This window comes from Hypanus sabinus, chromosome 2 (genome assembly GCF_030144855.1).
Source record: "Hypanus sabinus isolate sHypSab1 chromosome 2, sHypSab1.hap1, whole genome shotgun sequence".
In the NCBI taxonomy this organism is placed as follows: Eukaryota; Metazoa; Chordata; class Chondrichthyes; order Myliobatiformes; family Dasyatidae; genus Hypanus; species Hypanus sabinus.
Genome location: NC_082707.1, coordinates 61,676,478 through 61,703,098, shown reverse-complemented (window position 1 = coordinate 61,703,098; position 26,621 = coordinate 61,676,478).

The window sequence follows — 26,621 nt, the reverse complement described above, 5'->3', positions numbered from 1 at the left end:
ACCTGGGTTGCTGAGTTCCTCCAGAATTTTGTGTTGATGTACGAGCACTTAGCTTCCATCTCCTTTGTCTCCTGGGCCTCTCTCCATCCTCTTTCAAATAGGTTAATCTTCCAGATCTTCCTTGGCCACCTGTAAACCCACTCTATCGTGAACCTTGCAGATTATATGCATGAGCTACCCTCCCACGGGCCTGACTGCATGCCTAAACCGTTTCCAACCACTGACGTTCCATCTCCTATACCCTGAGACTACATTTTCTGATTGCTCATTAACTAATCTAACCTCTGATTACAGATTAGCTTTATGTTTCACATGTACATTGAAACATTGAAATGTGCAATGAAATGCATTGTTTGTGTCAATGACCAGCAGAATCCATGGATTGTGAAGGAATCATTGCTGGATTGATTCACAACACTTCCAGCACCAATGTAACTTGCCAACAACTCACTCACCCCAACTCTGTGTACATCTTTGGAATGTGGGAGGGAGCCAGAGCACCCAGAGGAAACCCACTGGGATCACAGGGAGAACATACAAACTCCTTACAGTCAGTGATGAAAATCCACCCATTACTGGTGATAGCTAGTAAATACTATGCTGCCATGGCATGATGTTTAGTCCATTGATCTTTTCCCCCATTCCTTCCCCTCGGTCATCTCCTTACCTACCACATACCTACTGCTGCACGTGCCTTCACAGTGAGATCTGAAAATGGCAGGGCTTACAGAGAAAAGACCATTGTGCTCAGTCTTAAAACATGAAACTGGCCCACATCCTTCTGAAGGGTAATTTAAATGCACTGTTCCCAGAATGGAGGAATTTCTAGCTCCATATGCTTGTGGTGCAACCTCCAAGCTCCATCTAGAAATAGCAGGTTTATAGTAACAACTTATAAAATAAAGGCATTTGTTTCTGCTAATGCTCTGTTTTCTTCTGAAATAGACAACATTTTGTCAATTCTAGTCTTCTTAAAAAGGCTGGGAATATAATAAGTATTTTTGGCTGTTGTCACAATGCAGTGTGAATTCGATGTGGAAGATTAATTCACAAAGGGTCCACATTTTCAGAAACAGTAATATGTCTGGGTGTATATCAGTGCTGCCAATAAGTATGTAACTACCTTTACAGACAATGGATTACAGAAGCCTCTATATCAATCAAATGTGCTTTACTGCTACTGGCCTGTGCCATTTGCATCAGGATTTGTTACCTGCAGCCTCAAAGACTGGAATAGCTCTCCTCATAAAAGGACATATATCAATGACATTAAGTTGCTTTGCAGTAGCATCTGTCCAGCACTGCAAGGGATATTTGCCAAATCATCCAACCTACGCTCTATTTCTGCATAGAATAAGTGGCTGATACCATTTTGACATGGAAAATGTGGCTTTCTTTCATTTGCAAAGAAGGAAAGGGAGCAATCTAGAAATTCATTAGCTTCAAAATGGGAATGATAAAATTGTGTTGCAGGCTAACTTTAACAGTTGCCAGAAAATTGAGATTTTCAATCACTATGTTCACGCAATGCCATGGTTGTGTAGTATTTTTTCCCTCAATTCTGCCCTTTAAATAATTTTTTGTGATGTGGACCAACATTTATTGTTTCTCACTCATTGCGTAGAGCAACTGATTATAAAATCGCCTTCTTGATCGCCTGCATTACTTCTAATAAAGGCATCGTTAAGAAGTGTCTTCTAAAATTTAAACTTTGGAACAGAAATGTATTTCCAAATATGCTCTCCATGATAGTAGCAGTTGGAGTTTTGGAGCAGCAATAACTGTGGCTCAGGTGATTAAGTGCAGTGTATTTTGAAGGTAGGCTACACAACAGTATTGAATGGTGGTGGTGGACAGGAGGAACATGTAGATTGGAGAATCAATTACCAATCAAGTGGACTACATTTCTTGAATGGTGTCAAAATGTTTAATCATAAGATCTACACTCATCCAGTCTGAGGTGGACAGTTGTTTGGACTCTCAAGGATCTTGTGGTACAAGCACAATAGTGGAGTTATGGCCAAGGTTAGAGGAACCTGATCTTATTGAATAGGGAGCAGTTTTGAGAGGGTGCACGTCCTTCTTCTGATCCTGTTTTCTCACTGCTTCACTGGACCATGGTGATCGGAAAGTAGACAGCTATTTTGTGGGAGGTGGTCCCTAATTATGATGACTGCAGATACGGTCACAGCAAGTTTTCATACTGTTCCCAACTCATTATAAGATGATGTATAAGATTGACAACATTGACACAATATGTAGGACTTATACACAGGATATTAGCCCTTTGACCTCTATTTGTAAGAAAAACAGTCTTTTACAGTCTTCCATTGCTTTCAAATGTAGGAATATTAAAGCAGATTCAGGAATTATTGCTAAAGGAATATGAGTATTCAAAACTTGCCATGCTATTCATAGGAAGACAACCCATGCCACAATGTATTACATGTCCACCAAGTTTTCCTGCATGTGTGTATCATCTCTTTTTTTCAGAGTTCCTTACCATTGGACCTAGACTCTCAGATTCAGTGGTCCCATCAAGATGATGCCTGCATACAATAGTCATTTGATTGACATCTTCTGGACAGATTGTGGAACTATCCTTTTCACTTCTTTTATGTCCTTTACATTTGTTTTCATCTTGAATGTAATTCTGGAACTGTTGGAGGCTGATGTGCTGTTTGGAGATTGTTTGCATACTTTGGCGCTCTGCGTTCTCCGAGATTCCAGGAGACAGAAGCGGTGTGAGAAAAACTTGTGGTGAGAAGGCTGCAGGATGGTGTGAAAGCCAATGTTTGGCTCCATTTCACCAATTAAAACTTCCATTGTTCATCAACTAAAGCTACGAGGGAGATTGAAGCATTGAAGTGAATGCGGACGGTGAGCACCGGCTGTCTGTCTTTTGATCGCTCTGCTATGCTACCAGAGGAGGGAGAGCCTGCCACTGCAGAGATTTGCTCAAGGTTTTTTTCTGCATTTTGGCTGTGGACTTGGACTGTAAAATCTTCTTTTCAGTCCTATAGTTTTTATATTCTGTGTTTTATTGCCTGATATTCTTCTTTCTTTTTTATGCAGGAAGGGGATTTGGGGATTGATATTTAAGATCAGTTTTGCTTGTATTTTTTTAGTGGGAGGAGGGCTTTGGGTGTTGATGTGCCTAATGCATTTTGTTCATTTTTATTATGCAGGAGGAAGGATTTGGGGGTCGACATGCCTGATCTGTTTTGCCTGTTCTTTTAGTGGGAAGAGGGTTTTGGGGCTCAATGTGTCTGATCCATTTTGTTTGTTTTTTCGTGTGGGAGTTAGGATTTGGGGGTTGATGATCATGCCACATTTTTTTTTCTTTCTTGATTTCAAGGCTACTCAGAGAATTGAAGAATTTCAGAGTTGTGTATTTCGAATATAAAATGAATCTTTGAACCTCTTTGAACCTTTGAAATGCCATAGCTTTCAATTTCAACATTTTATCATTTGTGCCTTTTCCTTAAAGAATATTCAGGCACTCAGATGTCATTGCTGCCAAGTCCAATGAAAGATTGTCTTGATTTGCAGCCTTGATGAGCATAAGGACCTGTTTATTTCTCTTCTATCCTGTCTCCTATTTCTGTGAGTGCAGTTTGAATGGGCTAATCTGAAAAGAAAAGTCACCATTTCAATATTTTAGGATTTTGCTCTAAATTTTAATTATATCATGGAGTTATTAGGATTAAGTATTCTACAATGGTAATGATTAGAATTGCCTATAATGTTTCAGCATGGCATTTTATTTAACGGAAAAATGAGATACAGCCGTTAGATTTAGTTTATTGGCTGACTCTTCAGTTGGGAACTTGATCCGAGCTATAAATCTATTATGGCAGTTAACTTCGGGCCTCATTTTTCCCATTAATCAAAATAAGCAAGTGTGTTGTTATGAGACATTTGACCTTGTCTAGAGAGTGATATCCAAGGCAAAAGTGTGATACGTTCATGCTGATATAAATGGCATTTAACAGTTGAAGCAGCCATCATAGAAAGATCTGTAGTAGGTCTTTGGAGGGGTATTAATTCTGTGCTCAATTTCAGGGGTTGTGGACACAAACCGTCTCAATTCTTCTTAGCCCTGTCAATGTACATAGGTGTAAAGAGTAGTTATCCTGGCTGCGGATAAGGCTACCTCTTGCAAGAATTATGGTCTCCTGAAAATACCTACTCAAATTGCCAGTATGATATTAAAATGACCTGGAATAGTTTATTATTGCATTTCACTCCAGGGAAAAATGATTATTCAGTTTCATAACCTGAGGAAAAAAGTTATGAAACTATATTTGTAAACCTTTGTTTGTTTTAGCAAATTCTTCATCAGCCCTGTGGATTATCCTCCCAGAAGTCCACTTCCTAAAACCTCTGCTTTTATAAAGACCAAGGTATATCATGTCCAACATTTACCTTACCTCAGATCTCAATAGGGTAATCTGGCACACTAAGACTGGTTATTCAGGGAAGGATATTGCTATTCTGTCTCCTTAGAGAGTACTTTTACTTGAAACAGGAATAGAATAAATAGCCTGATGTTAAGATACCGATGGTATCTTTTGCAGCCATGGATCATTACCTCAAGAGAAGAAAAGGGTGGATTCTATAGGCTGCTGCCAAATCATGACAAAAATGTTGAAGCAATAGTTCCATTGTTTTGACAGCTTAGAAGGGCTTATGTTAACAGTCTTTTCAAATTCACTAAAGTTGTTACTCTTCTCTGCATTGTGATAGATGCTGGATGCAGAAAGTACAATGGAAATTTATGGTTTTGAATATCTTTCACAAATCTTTCTATTAACCTTCTCCAAGGAGAATATCTCAAATTTCTGCATTTTTTGCACATTCCTCTCCTGACATCCTTCTAAGAAACCATTATACTTGTATTAAGGTATCATATCTTGCAGAAATATGCAATTCATGACAAGCCACAATAGTCTAGTTGAAGTATAAATATAATTTTATAAATGTATTGAATAACCTTCTTAGATTTTGGTTCCTGCCTCTATTTTATATAGAAAATGATCTTACATTTTAGGAGCCATGTCAGTTTCACCGGTTAGCATCTAAAAGCTTATATAACACCTGAACTTCACCTGCTTCTGTAGCTGCAACAAGATAATATCATTCAGTTTATATTCAGACCCCTCATTCTAAAATCACGTACTTTAAAGTTGTCTGCATCAACCTACATCGAATGATTTCATTTATTTGTTTTCATTTTCCTAAATTTGTAATTGTCAAGTTTATCCTCTGACTTTCTTTAAACAGGGATAGAACCTTTGTAAACTTTCACAGGAGGGCAAGCAAAGAGGAACAGGAGAAGGCCATGAGGCACTTTAAGCTTACCTCAAAATCTAACATAATCAAGACTGATCTATGTTGACCTCTATTCTTCTTCTGCACCACCTTCCTGTAGCCTTTAATTCCTTGAAATTCCAAATATTTTATCTAACTCCACCTTAAATATTTTTAATGATCTTGACTCCACCATCCTCTGGGGCAGAGAATTCCTAAGAATCACTACTTTTTGAGAGAAGAAGTTTTGATGCACCTCAGGATTAAGTGGCTGGCCCTGTACCATGTGGCTATGCTGCTCCTTGTTTGTAACCCCAACTTCAATTTCAGATGGTGATGAAAGGCGTACGGGAGCGAGATATCTCCGCTAGTTGAGAGGTATTGCAGCAACAACCTTGCACTCAATGTCAGTAAGACCGAAGAACTGATTGAGGACTTCAGAAAGGGTAAGATGGGAGAACATATACCAGTCCTCATAGAAGTGGAATGACTGAGCAATTTCAAGTTCCTTGGTGTCCGCATCTCTAAGAATCTGTTCAGGGCTCAACATGTTGATGCAGTTACAAAGAAGACACAGCAGTGATTACATTTCGTTAGGAGCTTGAGATTATTTGGTATGTCACCAAAGGCGTTCACAACATCTACAGATGCACTGTAGAGAGCATGTTAACTGGCTGCATCACCATCTGGTTTGGGGGAGAGGGTATTGCACAGGATTGAAACAAGCCCTAGAAAGTCAAAGTCAGAAAGTTGTGAATTCAGTCAGCTCCATCTTGGGCACTGGTCTTCCAAGTATCCAGGACATCTTCAAGGAGCGATGCCTCAAAATGGCTGCATCCAATGGACATACCTACTCATTGGCTCCATCAAGGAGGAAGTACAGGAGCCTAAAGGCACACACTCAACAATTCAAGAACAGCTTCCTTCCTCTGCCATCAGAGGTCTGAATCGGCATTGAACCCATGAACACTACCTCACTACCTTTTCTTGCACTACTTATTTAATGCAACTTTTATATATGCTTTTATATACACTGTCATTCAAAGTTTTTTTATTATTATTTACTGCAAGGTTCTCCTGTCGCATAACAACAAATTTCATGACATATGCTGATGGTATTAAAACTGATTCTGTTTCCTGTAAAATCTTCTCAACGTCCACCCTACAAATCCCTTCTGTACCCTATATCTCGTTCCATGCTTTACTCCTATATCAAAAGGAAGGCAGAGAAAATATCATATAGGAATAATATTTCATCCAATTCATCTCTCTTTTTTATCCTTCAGGATGATTCATGTGATGTCAATAAAATAGCATTGCTACATACGCCAAGATATATGTAGTGTTTTGGGGATAATACACCTCTTATCTTGTGTTCTTAATTTCATATGTGCTTGTCCTAAACACTAAGAGGCCCATGCAGACGGCTGACAGATGGTAAGAAAGTAGATGAACTAGAAAATGAAGAAAAATATCTAACACCGAGCATTCAGACTCATTGGACAAAGCAAAATTGCTTATTCTGAGAACCAACATTTCAGCCAAGTAGATAACCCTTTATGAAAAGCTTGAAGAACAGAAAATCTGCAGATGCTGGAAATCCATGCAACATACACAAAATGGTGGAGGAACTCAACAGGCCAGGCAACATCTATGGAAAAAAGTACAGTCGACATTTTGGGCCAAGACTATTCTGCAGGACTGGAGATAAAAAGCTGCAAAGTAGATTTAAAAGGTGGGAACAGGGGAGAGAGAAGCACAAGGTGTTAGGGGAAACCTGAAAGGGGAGAGATGAAGTAAAGAACTGGGAAGTTGATTGGTGAAAGAGATACAGGGCTGGAGAAGGTGTGTCTGATAGAAGAGGACACAAGGCCATGGAAGAAAGAAAACATGGGAGGAACACCAGAGGGAGGTGGGCAAGGAGTTAAGGAGTGAAGGCCATGGAAGAAAGAAAACATGGGAGGAACACCAGAGGGAGGTGGGCAAGGAGTTAAGGAGTGAGTGAAAAGGGGATGGGGGATGGTGAAGGAGAGGTAGGGGAAGTTAGATGTTCATGCCATCAGGTTGGAGGCTACCCAGGTGGAATATAAGTTGTTGTTCCTCCAACCTAAATGTGGCCTCATCACAACAGTGGAGGAGGCCATGGATAAACGTATCTGAATGACAATGGGAAGTGGAATTAAAATGGGTGGCCACTGGGAGATCCTGCTTTTTATGATGGACAGAATGTAGGTGCTCGGCAAAGTGGTCTCCCATTCTACGTCAGGTCTCACCGGTATACAGGAGTCCACACCCGGAGCACTGGACACACTATATGACCCCAGTAGACTCACAAGTGAACTGTTGCCTCACCTGAAAGGACTGTTTGAGGCCCTGAATGGTGGTAGTGAGGGAGGAAGTGTAGGGGCAAGTTTAGCACTTATTCTGCTTGCAAGGATAAGTGCCAGGAGTGAGATCAGTGGGGAGGGATGAATGGACAAGGGAGCCAAGTAGGGAGTGATCACTGCGGAAAGCAGAAAGTGGCGGGGGAGGTAAAAATGTGCTTAGTGGTGGGACCTCGATGGAGAAGGTGGAAGTTGCGAGGAATTATGTACTAGATGCAGAGGCTGGTGGGGTGGTAGGAGAGGGCAAGAGGAACACTATCTCTGGTAGGGTGGTGGGAGGATGGGGAAAGAGGAGAAGTGCATGAAATGGAAGCAATGCAGCATTGTTGATGGAAAAAGGGAAGCCCTTTTCTTTGAAGAAGAAAAATGTCTCTTTCATTCTGGAATGAAAAGCGTCATCCTGAGAAAAGGTGTGGTGGAGACGGAGGAATTAAGAGAAGGCAATAGTGTTTTTACAAGTAACACAGTGGGAAACCGTATAGCCCAGTTTGCTGTGAGAGTCCATGAGTTTATAACAGACATCAGTAGATAAGCTGTCTCCAGAGACAGTGAGATCGAGAAAGGGGAAGGAGATGTTGGAAATGAACCAGGCAAATTTGAGGGCAAGGTGGAAGTTGGAGGCAAAGTAGATGAAGTCGATGAGTTCATCATTGGTGCAGCAAGCAGCTTGAACTTATTATGGGAGAATAATTGCCAAGGATTCCCTTTTGTTATTCTAGAATAAACTCAGAGAGTTTTCGTACTGTATGGTTCTAATAGAAGGCATTGGCCTGGGGGATGGATTGAGGGTGATGGTAGTTTCCCCTTCTTTGATGCTGCTTACACTATAGTGATGAATGCAGACAGAAAAAGTCCACAAATGCTAAGAAAATCATGAGAGACGTTATTACTTTCATCGGGATTCTATTTGTTTTCTGCATCTGTCCAGGGTGCCATCTAGTTCATGTCAAGTAGATATAGAGTTTTCATTGCTGTATCATCTAGGAAACTGTTGACAGAAGCCAGTGCTGGAAAGAAGCATCAGGAAACCCAGAGCCTGAGGTCCACGAGGTTGAACCTAAAGAAACATCGGAACTAGACGGGCAGGAGAAAGAAGGGTTCTTCATTTATCTACAGTCTCATCTCCCAACTCAGCAAAGAAAATGATAGTCAAAATGCAATACCAAACGCTCCTTGATGAACCATAGACCATAGAAGCATAGAACACTACAGCACAGTACAGGCCCTTCAGCCCTCCATGTTGTGCCGACCCATATAATCCTTAAAAAAAAGTACTAAACCCACACTACCCCATAGCCCTCTATTTTTCTTTCATCCATGTGCCTGTCCAAGAGGCTCTTAAATACCCCTAATGTTTTAGCCTCCACCACCATCCCGGGAAAGACATTCCAGGCACTCACAACCCTCTGTGTAAAATAAAACTTACCCCTGATGTCTCCCCTAAACTTCCCTCCTTTAATTTATGCCCTCTGGTGTTTGCTATTGGTGCCCTGGGAAACAGGTACTGACTATCCACCCTATCTATGCCTCTCATAATCTTGTAGACCTCTATCAAGTCCCCTCTCATTCTTCTACGCTCCAAAGAGAAAAGTCCCAGCTCTGCTAACCATGCTTCATATGACTTGTTCTCCAAACCAGGTAATATCCTGGTAAATCTCCTCTGCACCCTCTCCATAGCTTCCACATCCTTCCTATAATGAGGTGACCAGAACTGAACACAACACAACACTCTAAGTGCAGTCTCACCAGAGATTTGTAGAGTTGCAACATGACCTCTCTACTCTTGAACTCAACCCCCCCATTAATGAAGCCTAGCATCCCAAAGGCCTTCTTAACTACCTTTTCAACCTGTGCGCGACCTTGAGGGATGTATGGATTTGAACAAAGGTCCCTTTGTTCATCCACACTCTTAAGTAATTAAGGAAGTAATGAAGGAAGACCTTTCTCCAGATGATCCTGAAAATCTATAGTTCACAATGCAAAAAACCCCAACCTGATTGACCAGCTGGAGGAACTCATATAAAATATAAACATCTTTCACATTGTGTTTGTTTTTGTGCAGTTCTAGTTGCACACTTCATGGGAAAGATGTGGCATGCAGAAGAGGCTCACTAGGATGTTGTCTAGAAGAGAGAGTATAAAACAAACTTGGATTGTTTTCTCTGGACATTGCAATTTGAAGGGTGATACAAATACTTAAAATGATGAGAGGCACAGATAGTGTAGATAGACAGTCTTTATTCTCCCCCAGAGTGCATATGTTGGACACCAGAGGAGATATTTTAAGGTGAAAGGGGAGAAGTTTAAAGGAACAAGTTTTTTACATAGAAAATGTGGAACACAGTGCCGGGTGATGTAATTGGAAGAAATGTACATATTCACAACCACCAACATTGATTTGGGGTTTCGCTTTAAGAGGCTGGTCTGACATGATGATGTTATAATGTAAAGACCTTTAGCATGTTAGTGTGCTTAGATTTTGGGGTTCTATGAAATGTGCTATGGGTTTCATTAAATGTCAAAAGCCTCACTTTGTTTTGTTTGTGAAAACCTACATTGGTGACTGCAGTGCTCTAGGATGTCTCTGGAATTATTGCACATGTCGGCCAGCGTAGTTGCTTTGAAACTGCTGAAGTTTTCGGAGTGAAATGCTGTTGCTTGGTTTGTACAAGCTGAGGCCCAGTTCACGTTACGAGAAATCACCGCGGAAGACACCAAATTCTGCTACTTGGTAGCATTGCTCAGCAATTCCACAATTGCAAGAAAGGTGAGTCTGCTTGAACACCCTACTGAACACAATAAATACCAATTGCTGAAAACTCACCTTTAATAGACTTCTGGACTTTCAGAGACTGAGCGCGCCAAACAGTTACTCTCCTTTACTGGTCTCAGCAATGCTAGGCCTTTGGAGCTACTGAACCACATACTGTCTCTCCTGCAAAATCACTCTATTAAAGAACTCTTCATATATTGCAAATGCCTGGTGAATTTCGCATAGCCCTCGCTAATGCACGTGTAATGGACTATAGGGAGCTTGCTAAAATGGTTATTGGTCTACACTCAGCTAGGCAGCAATGCATCATTCCTCTATCTTTCTCTACCTCAATAAGCCTAGTCAGCAAGGCTCCCAACAAGGACGAACACAGCTGTGAAATGAATAACGCTGGGTCTGTGTTTTCACCGTGCTCACTTTGGTACGAACACTAGAAAGGGCCAATGGTCTTGCAGCTTCGACAGTGCCAGCACATCAGGACATCAGAGGCCAGTGAGCACCTTAGGTTCCAGCTGCCAGAGTTGTCTACTGTCCATTACAGACACCCTTTCTGAGCGACACTTCATGTGTGACACGGGTGCTCAAGTGAGTGTGCTGCCTACTGACGAAAAGGCAAAGAGTGATGAAACCTCACTGGAGGCCACCAACAGCAGCAAGATCCAGACTTACGGGTCATGAAGGATATTACTCTGCTCTATGGGCGATGTTACACGTGGGACTTCGGCCTGGCTAAAGAGGCTCAGTGCAGATTTCCTGTGTACCCAAGGACTGTTAGTTGATCTTAAAAACTGTTGGCTCGTGGATGTCAAAGTCTTTGGGTTGTTACTCTGTACCCTCAGTAAGTTCCCCACGACAACTTTGTCAAGTGCATGCACCACCATCTGTAAATTTACTTGACTGCTGGACAAATTCCCAAACCTCACCAAGCCTACATTGACCACAAATCATGGGGTCAAGAACCACATTCCCACGATTGGCCTGCCAGTCCATACATCCACGCATAGACTGGCTCCTGAAAAGCTGGCAACTGCAAAGGCTGAGATTGCCAACATGAAAAGACTTAGCATTGTATATCGATTGAGCAGCCCCTGGGTTTCACCCCTCCACATGGTCCCTAAGTCTGATGGTGGTTGTTGCCCATGTGGAGATTACCAATGCCTTAATGAGGCCACCACCCCTGATTGTTGCCCCAGTTCCACACATTCAACATTAAACACTGTGTTTTGCTGGAAAGTCAATTTTTCCCACAGTCATTCTAGTTAGGGGCTACCATCAGGTGCCTGTGTGCTTGGAGATCATTCCCAAAACAGCTGTGATGACCCTGTTTGGCCTTTTAGAGTTTTTGTGCATGCCATTTAGACTGAAAAAGGCAGGACAGATTTCCCAATGGCTGATGGACTCTGTATTAGAAGACTTAGATTTTCTTTTTGTTTACCTGGATGACCTACTTGTCGCCAGTGCATCCAAACCCAAACACCTATCTCACCTCTGCACGTTTTCAAACACTTCAGCCAACACCAGTTGCTTATTAACCTTGCTGAATGCCAGTTTGGGTTGTCAACCATTGACTTCCTCGGCCATTGCATCTCCATAGGAGGTGTGAAACCCCTCCCATCAAAAGTAGCAGCTGTTATGGATTTCCCACTGTCTGCACTACTAAAGCACTATGGAAGTTATTAGGTATGCTAAATTTCTATCATCACCCCATTCCGTGAGCTGCTGAACTTATGTTCCCCCTGTTTAGTGCACTTAAAGGAAATACCCCCAGTCACGTGCTTGACTGATCAGCGAACATGACCAGGGCATTGATGATACCAGGTGAGCTCTTCCTAACGTAACACTGCCGGTGCTCCCGTTCCCCAACACACCCATAGCCGTTACCACTGAAGCCACAGATTATGCTGTCAGTTGATTGGAGGTGTGCAGCAGCTTCTCACCTTCTTCAGCCAGCAGCTCCGTTTCCTCCTGAAAGAAGTAGAGCACGTTTGACTGTGAGTGCCTTGGTCCCTATCTGGCTGTCCGCCATCTTCGTTTTCTTCTAGAAGGTCACCACTTCACAGTGTTAGTTGACCAGAGCACCTCGTGCATGTGACGGCAAAAATATCAGAACCTTGGTCTGTGTGGCATCAATGCCACCTGGCCTACATATCAGAGTTCACAACTGACAATTAAACAGACCAGTTAGCCTGACTTCAGTGGTTGGGAAGATGGTAGAGCCAATTGTTAAGGATGAGGTGATGAAGTACTTGGTGACATGGGACAAGATAGTACAAAGTCAGCATGGTTTTCTTCAGGGAAAATCCTGCCTGACAATCCTGTTGGAATTCTTTGAAGAGATTATAAGTAGAATAGATAAAGGGGATGCAGTGGATGCTGTATATTTGGACTTTCAGAAGGCCTTTGACAAGGTGCCACACGTGAAGCTGCTTACCAGGTTAAGAGCCCATGGTATTACAGGAAAGTTACTAACATGGTTAGAACATTGGCTGCTTGGTAGGAGGCTGCAAGTGGGAGTAAAAGGATCCTTTTCTGGTTGGCTCCAGTCGCAAGTGGTGTTCCGCAGGGGTCAGTGTTGGGACCGCTTCTTTTTCTGCTATATATAAATGATTTAGATGATGGAGTAGATGGCTTTGTTGCCAAGTTTTCTGATGATATGAAGAGTGGTGAGGGGCAAGTAGTTTTGAGGAAACAGGTAGGATGCAGAAGGTCTTAGACAGCTTAAGAGAATGGGCAAGACAATGGCAAATGAAAGTCAATGTTGGAAATGCATGGTCATGCACCTTGGTAGTAGAAGTAAATGTGCAGGCTATTTTCTAAATGGGGAGAAAATCCAAACACCTGAGATGCAAAGGGATTTGGGAGTCCTTTTGCAGAACACCCTAATGTTTAACTTGCAGTCAGTGGTGAGGAAGGTAAATAACATTAATTTCAAGAGATCTAGAATACAGGAGCAAGGATGTGATACTGAGGCTTTATAAGGCACTGGTGAGGTCTCACCTTGAGTACTGTGAACAGTTTTGGGCCGTACATCTTAGAAAAGATGTGCTGGCATTGGAGAGGGTCCAGAAGAGGTTCACAAAGATGATTCCAGGAATGAAAGGGTTATCATACAAGGTACATTTGATGGCTCTGGGTCTGTACTCGCTGGAATTCAGAAGGATGAGGGGGATCTCATTGAAACCTTTCAAATGTTGAAAGGCCAAGACAGAGTAGATGTAGGAAGAATGTTTCCTATGGTGGAGGAGTCAAGAACAAGAGGGCACAGCCTTAGGGTAGAGGGGCATCCATTCAAAACAAAGTTGCTGTGAAATTTCTTCAGCCAGAGGGCAATGAATTTGTGGAATTTGTTGCCACAAACAGCTGTGGATGCCAGGTCACCTGGTCTGTCTCTTAACATCACTCTACCTTCCTGAGTAAATTCTATTCTTTTTTACCTGTTCCTACCTCCCATCATGGCATATAGCACCTTGGGTTTCTGTTGACCTACATTCTACTTCATTTGTTTTCATCCGCTATGATGCACACCAACATCCCCGTAGGCCCCCTTATGATGGCAAATTGTGTGGTTTGAAAAGGGAGAAAAGACTTTTATCATAGATGAGGGGTAAACCTGAGCACATTTTGGTTGATTGCCTTAAACAGTCGACCAAGGTTAGAGTATTCTGCTGCTTGGTGTCACAATATGACCACGTTTATTGACAAGCCAGAGGCGCCTGCTGTTCCTCCACCCATAGAACACAGGGCCCAAGCCAGGTGGCTTGTCTGAGTTGCAGACAGGCTCACAATGCTGGTTTTACTGAGTTTTTGAAGGGCCCTTGTGGGATAACGTAAATGTGCATAATTCACAACTATCGACATTGAGTTGGGTAGACATTGACACTTTAAGAGGCTGGTCTGATGTGACGATGTTATTACTGAAAGATTTTAGGCATATTTATGTATTTAGGTTTTGGGTCCAGTAAAATGTGAACTGAAATTAAACATAATTTAATTTGAGATATATTAAACATAAAACACCTCACTGGTCCAGCTGCTATCATCCGTGAAACAGTACAACAGTTCCAGCTGCTACCATCCAGTAAACAGTACCGCAGCATAAAAGCCAGCTTCTTCCACCAGGCCGTTAGGCTGATTAATTCATGTTGGTGCAATCATATTTTTATGTTATATTGACTGTCCTGCTGGACACACTATTTATTACAAATTACTATAAATTGCACATTGCACATTTGGACTGAGATGTAATGTAAAGATTTGGGGTTTGGAGGGATATGGCCCAGATGCAGGTCAGCGGGACTAGGCAGAAAAATGGTTCGGCACAGCCAAGAAAGGCCAAAAAGCCTGTTTCTGTGCTGTAATGTTCTATGGTTCTATGGTTCTATTTTTACTCCTCATGTATATGAAGGATGTAAGTAATAAAGTCAAATTCAACTCATTTTATTTGTGAAACCCTACAACAGTACCAGTGAAGGTGGTCAAAGCAGATACAATAGAAACATTTAAGAGGCGTTTAGTCAGAGGTATGATATGTTGATCAGGCATGGAATGGAGGGCTATAGGTCAAACACAGTGGATGAGATTATTTGGATTGACATGGTTGTGCAGATATGGTGAACTGAGGGGCCTGCTCCTGTACTGTATTCTCTCTTTGTTCACCTATGCTTATTTTATCAAATGAATTAAATAATCATTGTTAGGATTATATAAGTGGCTGGCTAGAACTTCTCTGGTATTTTCTGATGAGATCTTCATTCAAGGGCACCCCGTGAGATTGGAATTGAATTGGTTTCACTTCAGTTCTGTGGTTCCGAGGTGACTGATAAGGCCAATGGGCAAACTGCTACAGTCCTTCTGCCATCATGCTGGGCATATCTGTGTATCTGAAGAAAGTAATTGAAGAGCCAAGTATAAAGTTAAACTTCATGCTCTTTATCTCAGACTTTATTCATCGAGTGCTAAAAACATTTCTATGTCTTGGACGATCCACTGCCAGATCTAATACTACTGAGATCTTAAGATGTTCTAACAACTGAAATATTTAGAAGTGATTATATCATAGTGGGAACATTGTAGCAGAATGCTACCAACAAAATGATCAGATCAATCATAACAATATAATCGTTAAGGCATAATTGGTAATTGGTAATGGGAACTGGCAATAAAAGTAGTAATTTCTCCAGAGATGAAATCAAATGAGAATAAACCCAATGGAAAAATACATTTGTGCCTGCTTTGCAGTTAATGCAGCTATTGTTTTGTTATTTTGAAGTGCAATTTAAGAAAATGCACAATGCAGAAGCTTCATTTGACCAGTCACTGCTTGTCTCCTGCAAAACTAAGCTCTTCAATTATAGTTACTAAATTAGAGGCACAACCACATGGCAGCATAATAGAGGGAAACTGTGATTTGGTGAAGGGAGAAAATTAACTGGATTTAATTTTTGTACATACAGTACTCCGCAGGAATGTTGTTCCCTCCCTTGTCTTTTATTCAATTTACAGACCTTGACCTTCTCTGATCTTCCAGTCTCCATATGGCCTTTTTATGGATGATTAGTGAATCTGCTTTCTCTATTTTTGATGCCTGTTTGATGCTGCAAAATGCTTAGGAGAGGAGAAAGGAACGGTAAAATATAGGACATAAAATAATATTTTATTCCTCTTGTTCAAATATTACACATTTATTGCTGTTAATAATTAGTTGCCATTCAAAATCAACTTTCAAACAACAAAATCATCTCCAATAATTTCTCACATCTGGTGATCTTGTACTTGATTCCAGAGTGCAGCCCACAAATATACCTTGGAAAACATGGAAGCCCAAACTTGTAACCTTTCTGTGTACCTCTTCTGAAGACTGAAAATTTGATTTACATTTTGACATCCAGAACTAATCATAGTACTCTTGGTAAAAACTGGGCAGCTTCACCTTCATGACCTTCCAATTATTTCCCTTGATTTTGCAAAATTGGTTAGATCTGTGCCAGGAATCACTGGCTGTCTAATTCAAATCAGCCCACAGTGCTCTGAGGCTGTACAATTTCTAATTCTGTAGTTTCTATTCATTTGAGTTATTAGCATAAGCTCCTTGTGCTGCCAGCTGGCATAATATACGAAGAACCAACTTTAGCAGCTCAAATTTATACTAATCTGTGCACTTAAGTGGCTCCATTTAGAAGCAAATATTGGTTCAGCCTTTATAAAGCTTCAGACTGGATTTCAATTTAAAATATTTTCTAGCCTTTTCTGAGGCTGAAATGGGGGAGCTAAGAGACAGTCAAGAATAAAATGGAAGGAAATTGAATACAGAATAGTTAGTGACATGCAGTAACAATACTAAAGCCTTCTTGAGCTGTGTAGAAAAATGACGGATCTGCTGTTTGAAATTAGATTTGATGAATTTGTTGGCACCTTAAAGAGGATGGTATTGAAATTAACCAGCCCTTCTGATTTTAGGCAATAGAGTTAAATACAATGCTCTGTACAATTCACTTGTTTCATCCAGTCTGATCTTGGGATTGCTGACACTCTTAAACGTTCTGTGGTCTGTATGCTTCCTATACAGGAAGTTATGAATATGTTTCTGCTACGAAAAAAGTGTGCAATTTGCTTATCCCTCTTAGATTCTTATCTTTTTGAGAAACATTCTTTAAGAACAATTCTAAAAGAAAGAAATGAATGGAGCACTCTATTTCAAGTTCAAAGTACATTTATTATCAAAGTGCGCATACATTATGCAACCTTGAGATTGATCTCCTAATGTGTGTGTGGCCTCTGTCGGTCATGATCGACCATGGGTACTGCACCTCTGGTAGTCACTGGAGCTGGAGTGGCCTCTCCAGGGTGCAAGCCAGGGCAGAATTGATATGGAGATCAGTCTGTGCCCATGCAGTGGGACCCCCCTCTCCATGCTGATGACAGGTGCAAAGGAACGACGAAAGTCGGTACAGTTTGGTGCCTGCAGCATCGCAGGAGTTGCCGTGCCGGTGCTGAGTGCAGCAGTCAGCCGCCTTCGGGACTCCGACTCCGGATTTTTCCTCGGGGTTTACTTCCAAAACCTTTCCTGTGGGCAGGTATAGCTGCAAGGCAGTGGAGGTTTGAAATCGGAGTTTTCCTCTCCTAGATGAGCTACCATCCGTGGTTAACGAGCCCCATCTGCCCGGAGTAACTGGTTTTAAGGCGCCAGAGGCCTGCCTTCACCCCTTCTCCTGTCAGTGAGAACAGCACTGCCGGGCATAAGAAATATGCCTCATGTGAAGGCCAGAAGTTGGACTTGGTTGTCAGAGGCTGTTTGAGACGCACGCCATGAAGAACATTCGTTTAGCAGTGGGAGCTCGTCTTCACTACCACCTATGACTACCTTTGGATAAAAACAAAACTAAGACACTTCAAAGGACCTATATTAAAAAAAGAAGACTGTCAAACATCCGATGTGCAGAAAAAGTGCAAATCATGCAAACAATAAACACAAGCAATAGCATTCGGAACTGAAGTCCACAGAGAAACTTTTAGTTCAGCACAGAACCAAGCAGTGAGCTGAACCAGCCTATCCCCACCTTGGGGCCCCAACATCCTGAATCTTACAACCTGGCTTGGCACCAAAATCGTCATCCAAATGTCGGGTTCAGACACTTCAGTATACTCTGGCTCTGGGACCTGGGACCTGCTGCCTCGACTTGGCTTGTTCCCGACCTTTCTGATATGGCCCGGCACCTAAATCATCAGCCAAAAATTGGGATCAGTGGCTTCGATACACACTGGGGTCTGGACCCTACTAACTTGATCCGGCCTGTATCTGACCTTTCCAATTCGACCCAATGCTTAAATCGATAGAACCTCGGGTCTTCCTGACTTTTGGCGACAGGCCCTACTGTCTCACCTTGCCACATCAAAATACCTCCAATAAAGCCCAAAGTGATGTTACAGACTATTGTTTGCGATGATTATTTACAAGAAAAAGAGTGATTAACAAAGTATTTCGTTGTTTTTCTTGTTTCACTGGCCACCAGCCAGGAGTCGCTGAGATTTACCAGCACCATCTTAAGTCAACCATCTATTTCAGAACTCTCACTTAAATATTGTTTAACCTTTTGAATTCTGGGTCATTTGGGAATACTTATGAGATGCAGTTTCATCCATTGTTTAATAAACATCAAATGATTGTGATGGATGGACCAGAGCAAGAGGATGCCTGTACATCTATAAAGAAAGTTTGCTAAAAGTAATCCATATAGTTGGTGAGGAGATTCGGATTGCATGGCATATTTGCCTAAAGCAGTAAATTTCTATTGCCGACGCATACATAAACCAATATAGCATATTTTTAGGGTGATCCAAAGCATCTCAAGACCAATTCATTACTCAAAAAGATCAGCAGCTTCATTGAGTGAGAATGCAGATTTAACATAGTTGAGCTAATTAAGTGATTTCCTGAATCTGAATAGACTGCACAGTAAAGTGGAATTTTAGTAGATTTTTTAAAACTCCTATGTTTTCTAGTTTGCTTAACTGAATGAGATAGCGCTTTAGATAAAATGAGAAGTTAACACTTACAGCTGAACATCCTACCAAAGGTCACTCCATTGAATTTATACTGTGCGAAACAAAATGTGAAAATTAGACAATTTATATACAAATTGCAGGCACTCAACCTGAATGGTTGCTACAATTACTGAGTCATGACTTGTAGTAAAAGCAATAGGAAGATGTGAAGAATACAGCAGAAAAGCTTGAATTAGTACACAAATGTACAATTATCCCAAAAGACTTGAATTTCATCTGCTCATTCTGGGCTAGATTGAAATTTAAATTCTGGCGATAAAAGAACAACATACAGCATGCAAAAGAACACAGCTGCCTCAGGGTATAAATTGATCAAAATGTTTTTAACAAAATGCAGAACAAAACAACAAATTTGAAGGGGGTGGTGGAGAAAGAGAAAGAAAAAGAGGGAACATGGGGAAACTGCAGAATCATTAGCCTGGTAACAGTAGTAATGAAAATGCTAGAATCTATTTTGAGGGAAGTGGCAACATTCAATTTAGAAGAGTTAAGATGAATTTATGAAAGAGAAATTAACAAATCTATAACTTTATTACGGTTGCAGATAGCGGGGAACCAATGGATAAGGTGCTAAACCAGAAATTACTAAACCAAATCAGAGCACATGTGACTGAGAATAATATAATGGCACTGAATGAAGTCTGGTAGTAACAGGGAGAGAATAGTAGGGCTAATTCAATCATTTTGAAATTGTGAAGCTTAGTCTGATGGGATGTCACAAGGGTTAGTGCTGGGCTCTGACAGATCAGAATTTATATCAGTGTTTTGCACAAGGAGACCAAGTGTAATATATCTAAATTTACTCATGATACAAAGGAACCAAACATGGTCATTTAGTAAAAAGGATATTAAGAAGATCCAAGGAGTTTTAGAAGGGTTATGTGAATGGACATTTAGGTGTCATATGGAGTATAATGTGGAAAAATAAGGTCAGCCATTTTGGTAAAAACCATAGAATCGAGGTCATTTTTTAAGATGTGAGATCTTTAAAGGTGCTCGTATTTAGAGGAACTCAGGCATTTTGATATTTGATTTACTGAAATTAAGTGATTCAGTGCAGGATTAGGAAGGACTTAGGGAGGAAATTAGCACATTAGCTTTTATTGTAAGAGTGCAGAGTAAAGGTATCTTACCGGAGTTATTTTGGATCATAGAGTTCCTTGAATTTTGCTTGTCTTTCCCCATGAATGGATATGGTTGTGATAGAGAGAATGCAGTTAAGATTCATCTGATTGATTCATGGAGATAAGGTGTTGTCTATGGGGAAAGATTTAATAGCCTACATCTCAGCTTTGTCTCTCCTTCCACAGCTGCTGACTAGTGTGTCCAGCATTCTTTGCTTTTGTTTCAGATTTATAGGCTCTGTAATGTTCATTTACATTTGTACTTGAGATTACAAAATGCAGAATAATCCAATAGAAATTTCAATAGAATCCCAGTTGAGCTAAGCAGAGTAGATCTAGTGATGATGCTTACTCTGGCTGGAGGGCTAAGCACAAACAATCACAATGTCAAAAGTAGGAAGAGGCCATTCAGGATTAAGGGAAGAAATTTCTTTATCTACTGGATAGTGAATCTTCAGGATTCTTAAGTCAAGAAGGCTGTGATTTCAAGGTAGTGATTGATAGATTCTTGAGTTCTAGTGGACTTTAGGGATATGGAGTTGGTTCAAAATGTGGTGTTGGGTTAAAAAATGGGGAGGGAGCAGGGAGGGTACAAAGGGCTGAATAGACTAACCTTTTGTTTACTAAAGAGAGTGTTTTTGAAATAGAAATCCATGAAAATAGAGGAAAAATAATTTTTTTGAGAATGTTTGAACAAAGATGAGATTTTTTTTGGCATTTTAACTCAATGGGCCAATGCATCATGAGAACGGTATCTTTTAACATGGAACTGACTGCTTAGTCAAAAGTTTTCTCTTTCTAACTGTGGCTCAAAATTTCACAAACTGCTCTGCCCATTTCACAGATATTTTTCCAAAATTTTCTTCTTCAAGGAACTTTGGAGGACTTACTTCTATTTATATTTTGTGGGTTTGCAAATGAGGCCAATGTGCAAATGATAGACTCTCTGTAGCTGAGCACGAAATAATTGATAGTGAAGGCAGGTGGGTATTTCATGAAGTGCTGTGCTTCATCTGCTGGTCTCAGAGGGTACCTTTGCAGTTTTGGTACATGGTCTTATGGTTCCTAATTACATTCAGCATACTCCTTTTCCACTTTGAGCAAAGGCCGGAGATTACGAGGAATCAGTAGGAAATTTGCATTTTCTTTTCTCCAGTCACTTGTCAGTCTCTTCCCATGACAGAGCTCAAAACAGGGTGTCTATATGGGAGTATGGTATTGGGCTGGTGACAGGCATAGCCAGCCCTCTGTGTCAGTGTATTCAGTTTCTCAGTGGTGGGGATACTGGTCCGGGAAAGGGCACTGGTGTTGCTATACTTGTACTTCCAGTGAGTATAGAGAGTTTTGCAGAATTGTCATTAATGTCTTTCCATTATATCTTCTGCAGCCAGATCATGCTTTTTAGATTACTTTGCTGGTGGTGTATCTTAAATAATATAAGGAACGTTGAATAATAGATGTCCCTTTTGCGTTTCAAATTCACACCTTCAGCTGACCACACGTTATATTTATTATGGAGTGCCCCCGCCCGTGTGAACTTGTCATCAGGCCCTTGTTGCTCAAATCCAAGAAATATCACAATATTGGTCTACTCTGTCATGCCAGTCTGTAAATTCTAGACTGTTTTCCTCTGTAGATAACATCCTCTCCAATTCCTCTCTCTGCATCAACCACAGCAGCAGTACTATGTTTTAAGAAAATTTGATCCACTCATTTATATACGTCTGTACGTAGAATTGCCAATCCTGTTCCAAAGCAGATATTAAAGATCCACTCTCCCAGATCCCAGTCATTGCAACCAATCAACTTTGCATTACGCTCATTGCCAGCTGTATGAGTTAATGCTTCAGGAATTAGTTGTGTCAGCTGTTCAATATAAAGATACCTTACATTAAGTAGTTGTTTATTTTCCATATATAGCACCTTGCTGTTACTAATTTCTGATGGCTAATTTCCAATATAAAGTTAATTTATTCTATTAGCTATATTTTTTGTAAGATCCAGGTGGAGCTGTGCAGAGCCTAAAGCTCAGTTAATGAATGTGGGCATGTGTGCACTTGCTAGGGTTTTAAACAGCAATGTATTAGGGATATCAACATCCATGTGGATGAGTCATTTCATTATTAAATTGATGCAAACTGTTATTTTGTCATTTTCAAGCAATAACAAAGTTAACGATGCTTCAAATCTACATATATCTAGGGTGCATTCTGTAGTTATCTAGGTGATGCTAGGTTAAGGAACACTTGTTATTTATGGCACCTGCTGACAGAGTCAAGTGCTAACAGGGTAGGTACAGGCTCAATTATAATCTGAGGCTAATAATCTGCTTCTTTTGTAATGATACTGAAAATAAATCAGATCATGTCCGCTTCACAAAACAAGCAGGGAACACAGTTCTCAATTCACTGTGAAATGTACAGTCCTGAGAAAATATGAACAGGTCACAGCCACTTAATAGTAAATGTCTGCATAGAGACAAGGGACAAATAATAATTATCTTTCCTAAAAGGTGTAAAGTTTTTTTGAAAGGCAGCATAAAATAAAAAAAATATATAAATAACATGCAGACCAAAAACAAAGGAAATAAATGAAGCATTTGTAGAAATTTATTTGACAATGGTGAGTCACTGAATCACCCAGTATCGACCATTGTGTAATGATGGCATATGTGCAATGAGTGGTTCCTTTTTTTAATATTTTATTATAATATCTGTTCAGAATTATGGTATCTTATGGCTAGCAAGGAATAATATCAAACTCTTATACAGTAAGGGGTATTTATCAGTACAATGGAACAAGTAAATAACAGGACACAACAAACACTGATGTCGAAGTCCTATCTGTAAAAGAGTCATTGAGCAGAAATTTTAACTTTGTTTGCCTTTTCACAAATGCTGCTGAGGATTCTCAGAACACTTATTTAAGTGATATCTGCTGATTTTGCTTTTCACTTGGCTTCATATACTGTCTTTCACAGATCATCTCAAAGTTCAGTCAGTGAAGTGTAGCTGCCAATGTTAGGAAGGAAATAGCACTAAATATCAATGGATTAAAAATCTCACAGATGGTAATGAGATCATTTTGATCAATAGAATCAGAATCGAGAGTAATTCATTTGTTCTTCCAAGCTGTGACATGAAGACTTCTATCCACTCTCTCTGTTTTCTGTTAGGCCACCTCTAAACAGGTTAATAATCACCCCTAACCTTGTGACTTTTGCCTTTTGTAGTAAACTGTTATGTGGCGAGCTGTTGAATGCCTTTTGAAAATCTAAAACACGACATCTATTGATTATCCTTAATCTACCCTGTTAGTGACTTTGTCAAAGGACTGTAGCAAATCTGCTAAAAATACCTTTTGTTTCACAAAACATTTGGACTCTATTGTTTTATAATTTTCTAGATGTCCACTTATTACTGTTTTGTAATGGATTCTAGTATTTTACCACCTTAATTGCTGGCCCATGTTAAGAAGATGTACATGGTAATAAATTTTCCATGACACTTCATGCGCACATATGTTAGCAATGAATATATATAAGCTTATTTAAAGCCTTTGTATACTCATATTTTCCAAGAACTTAACATGTTGCTTAGCAGGAAAATCAATCTCACTTTCCCTTAAGACTCATAAAAGTAGCAGTTTGCTTTCTGCTGCAAAATTATTTTTTAAAAAAGCTGGACTATCTCTCTCTGCTACTCTGGTTTTCACTGAATTTGCTGAGTCCAATTTGGTTTCCCTGATTTTCCATATTACTACTACTGCAGTGGCTGTAACATATGTTGGGCCATTTCGTATCTGAGAAAGATGCTGTTTAAGAGAAAGTGTCTTTCATTCTCTTTTTCTTTGTTGTTTTAGCAGGTGATAACTGAAGGCTATGGATTGTCTGCAGAAGGATTTAAACCGGAAGCATATCAAAGGCACACTTGACCAATATTCTAATTTCTTAGCATTTGCTGCATTATTTTGCAACTAAAACAGTAGAGCAAGCAAAGGTTTGTCTACACCTTCGCAATAATCCCTTTAATTTTAGAGATAATAGAGCATCGTGATTTATATTAACAAGAGCCGTTGGTATAATTAAGCTAATTCCACTAAAAACACTTCAGTGTGCAGAACACAGTCCAGATTAAACGTGGCAGAAATTGGTCTGTGCCCATTGTTTGCCCTTGTTATGTAGAGATCCAGATACTTCAACTCATTAACAGCTTGATTTGTACTTTTATTTGGCAGTTTTTCTAATGAAATTGCTGAAATGTCATACCATAGACCCTGCCTCCAAAGCCTGAAAGTCCTTTGGGTTGAATACATTGTACTGCTTCCAGGACCACCAATCTCAAACACTGTTCTGCTGAAACATGGAGGAAATTCTCCAACCAGGTTGTAGGGCAGGGTACAAAGGCAAAGTGTTAGAAGTTAAGTAAGCATGCAGAAAGTGGAAGGAAGTGAAAGAGGAGCTCTGTTCCAAGAGTGTTGCACCAGAACGTGGTTGTTCAGTGAGGCCTCCAGGTAAACTCTTAAGTGATGCTTCCTATTACTCTCTCTTCAGCTCTGAGCCACTTGTAACTCCACTGCTCAGCAAATCTTCCCTTCATTCTCCCATAATCTTTGCATGATTCCTTATTTTCCCCCTGCTACCACAAGCACACTTCACCCCTGTCAAATTCTCGAAATTGCTTCCCTTTTGACACACTGCAGAAGTTTTGAGTTCTAAAGGTATTTTATCAAATTATTGAAATAAACAGATCAAAATTCAAAATACATTGTGCTTGAGTTATAATCCTCCTCTTCAAATAATTTCAACACACTTTCACTAATGCACTTTCACCTCTCTTTTGGTGTTATTTCTCCTGTGGGGAACTTCAATGACATTCCTGCTGCAATGGTACGTAATGTTACTGCTGTCACTTGTGTCAATCTGACCCAGTCCGGTGATACTGAATTTTAGAACCAGGGTTCCTGATGGCTATTCGGGTCACGAGAACAGACTTGAATTTGTAGCAAACATCTCAGAATCATAGAAGTATGGAACCATACAGAACAGAAATGGGCTAGTTAATTCACACAATTCAAGATGCCTATCTATGTTAATCACATTTGCTTGAATGAAGCCTCAGTGGCTTTCTGAGCCAAAATACTTTTTAAATACTGTAATTATATGTTGCTCCAACATCCCCTCTGGTAGTTCATTCTACATATTTACCACCCTATGTGAAAAACCTACCCCTCAGATTTCCTTTATATTTCTCCCCTTTCACATTAAGCCTGTGCTCTTTTATTCTGGAATTATCTACCCTGGGAAAGTGTTTCTGACTATCTATCCTATCTCTACCCCTTCTGGATTTACAACCCTTTATACACTCACTCCTCAGTCTCCTAAATCCCAGTGAGGAAAAGACCTGTAAACCTAGCCTATCCAATCTCTCCTTATAATGACAGCCCTCTGTCTCAGGGAATATCCTGGTGAATCCCTCCTACATCTTCTCTTTTGATTTCATATCCTTCCTGTAGTTTGGCAAATGGTACTGTATACCATTCTCCAGGTGTGCTGCAGCCATTATTTGGTACAAATGCAACATGATGACCCACATCTTATTACCCATACCTTTGCCTATGAAAACAAGCATTCAAATGGCCATTTTACTATTCTTTCCACTGATGTCACTACTTCCAAGGAGCTATAGACCTACAACTCAAGCTCTCTGTACATCAATGCTCCAAATATCCCTGCTATTGTGTGTTCTACCAGAATTTGACTTCCCTTTTAAAAGCTACATGCTTAATTGTTTGATCATCTGTGAGGTTAAGACGTAGGAAGAGCTTCCTGCAGACCTTTGTAGTGTGAAACTCACTGCAGTTTCCCTTCCCTCCCTGTCTTACAACTTCCTGAGTGGCATCTATTCCAATGTAAAGATCTTCACTATCAGATTTAACTTTCCATCTCAGGTTACATAGCACCCCACCAACATGGCAATTGATGGACTGATAATGTACAGTGTTTGCATGCAATCTATGCCTGAAATCGCTGTAGCTCAGTCTCATTCCAACTAGATTTTCAACCTAAATCATTACCTTTAAACATAAACATGAAAGGTTTTGTAGCTGCTGGAAAACTTGAGCAACGCACACAAAATGCTGGAAGAGGTCAGCAGATCAGACAGCATTAATGGAGGGGAATAGCAAGTGTACATTTGGGCTGCAATCGTACATCAGGCCTGGAAAGGAAGGGGGAAGAAAACAGAATTAGAAGGAGGCAGAGGGAAAGAAGTCAAAATTGGCAGTTGGTAAGTCAGAGCAGGTGAGAGGGAAGGTGGTTGGATGGGGGGAGGGGGATGAATTAAGAAGTTGAGTATGATAGCTGGAAGAGGTGAAGAGCTGAGGAGTGGGAGTCTGAAGACAGTGGACAGTGCGGGGCGAGAGGGGATCCAGTATGGCGAATGGAAAAAAAGAAAGAGGGAACAA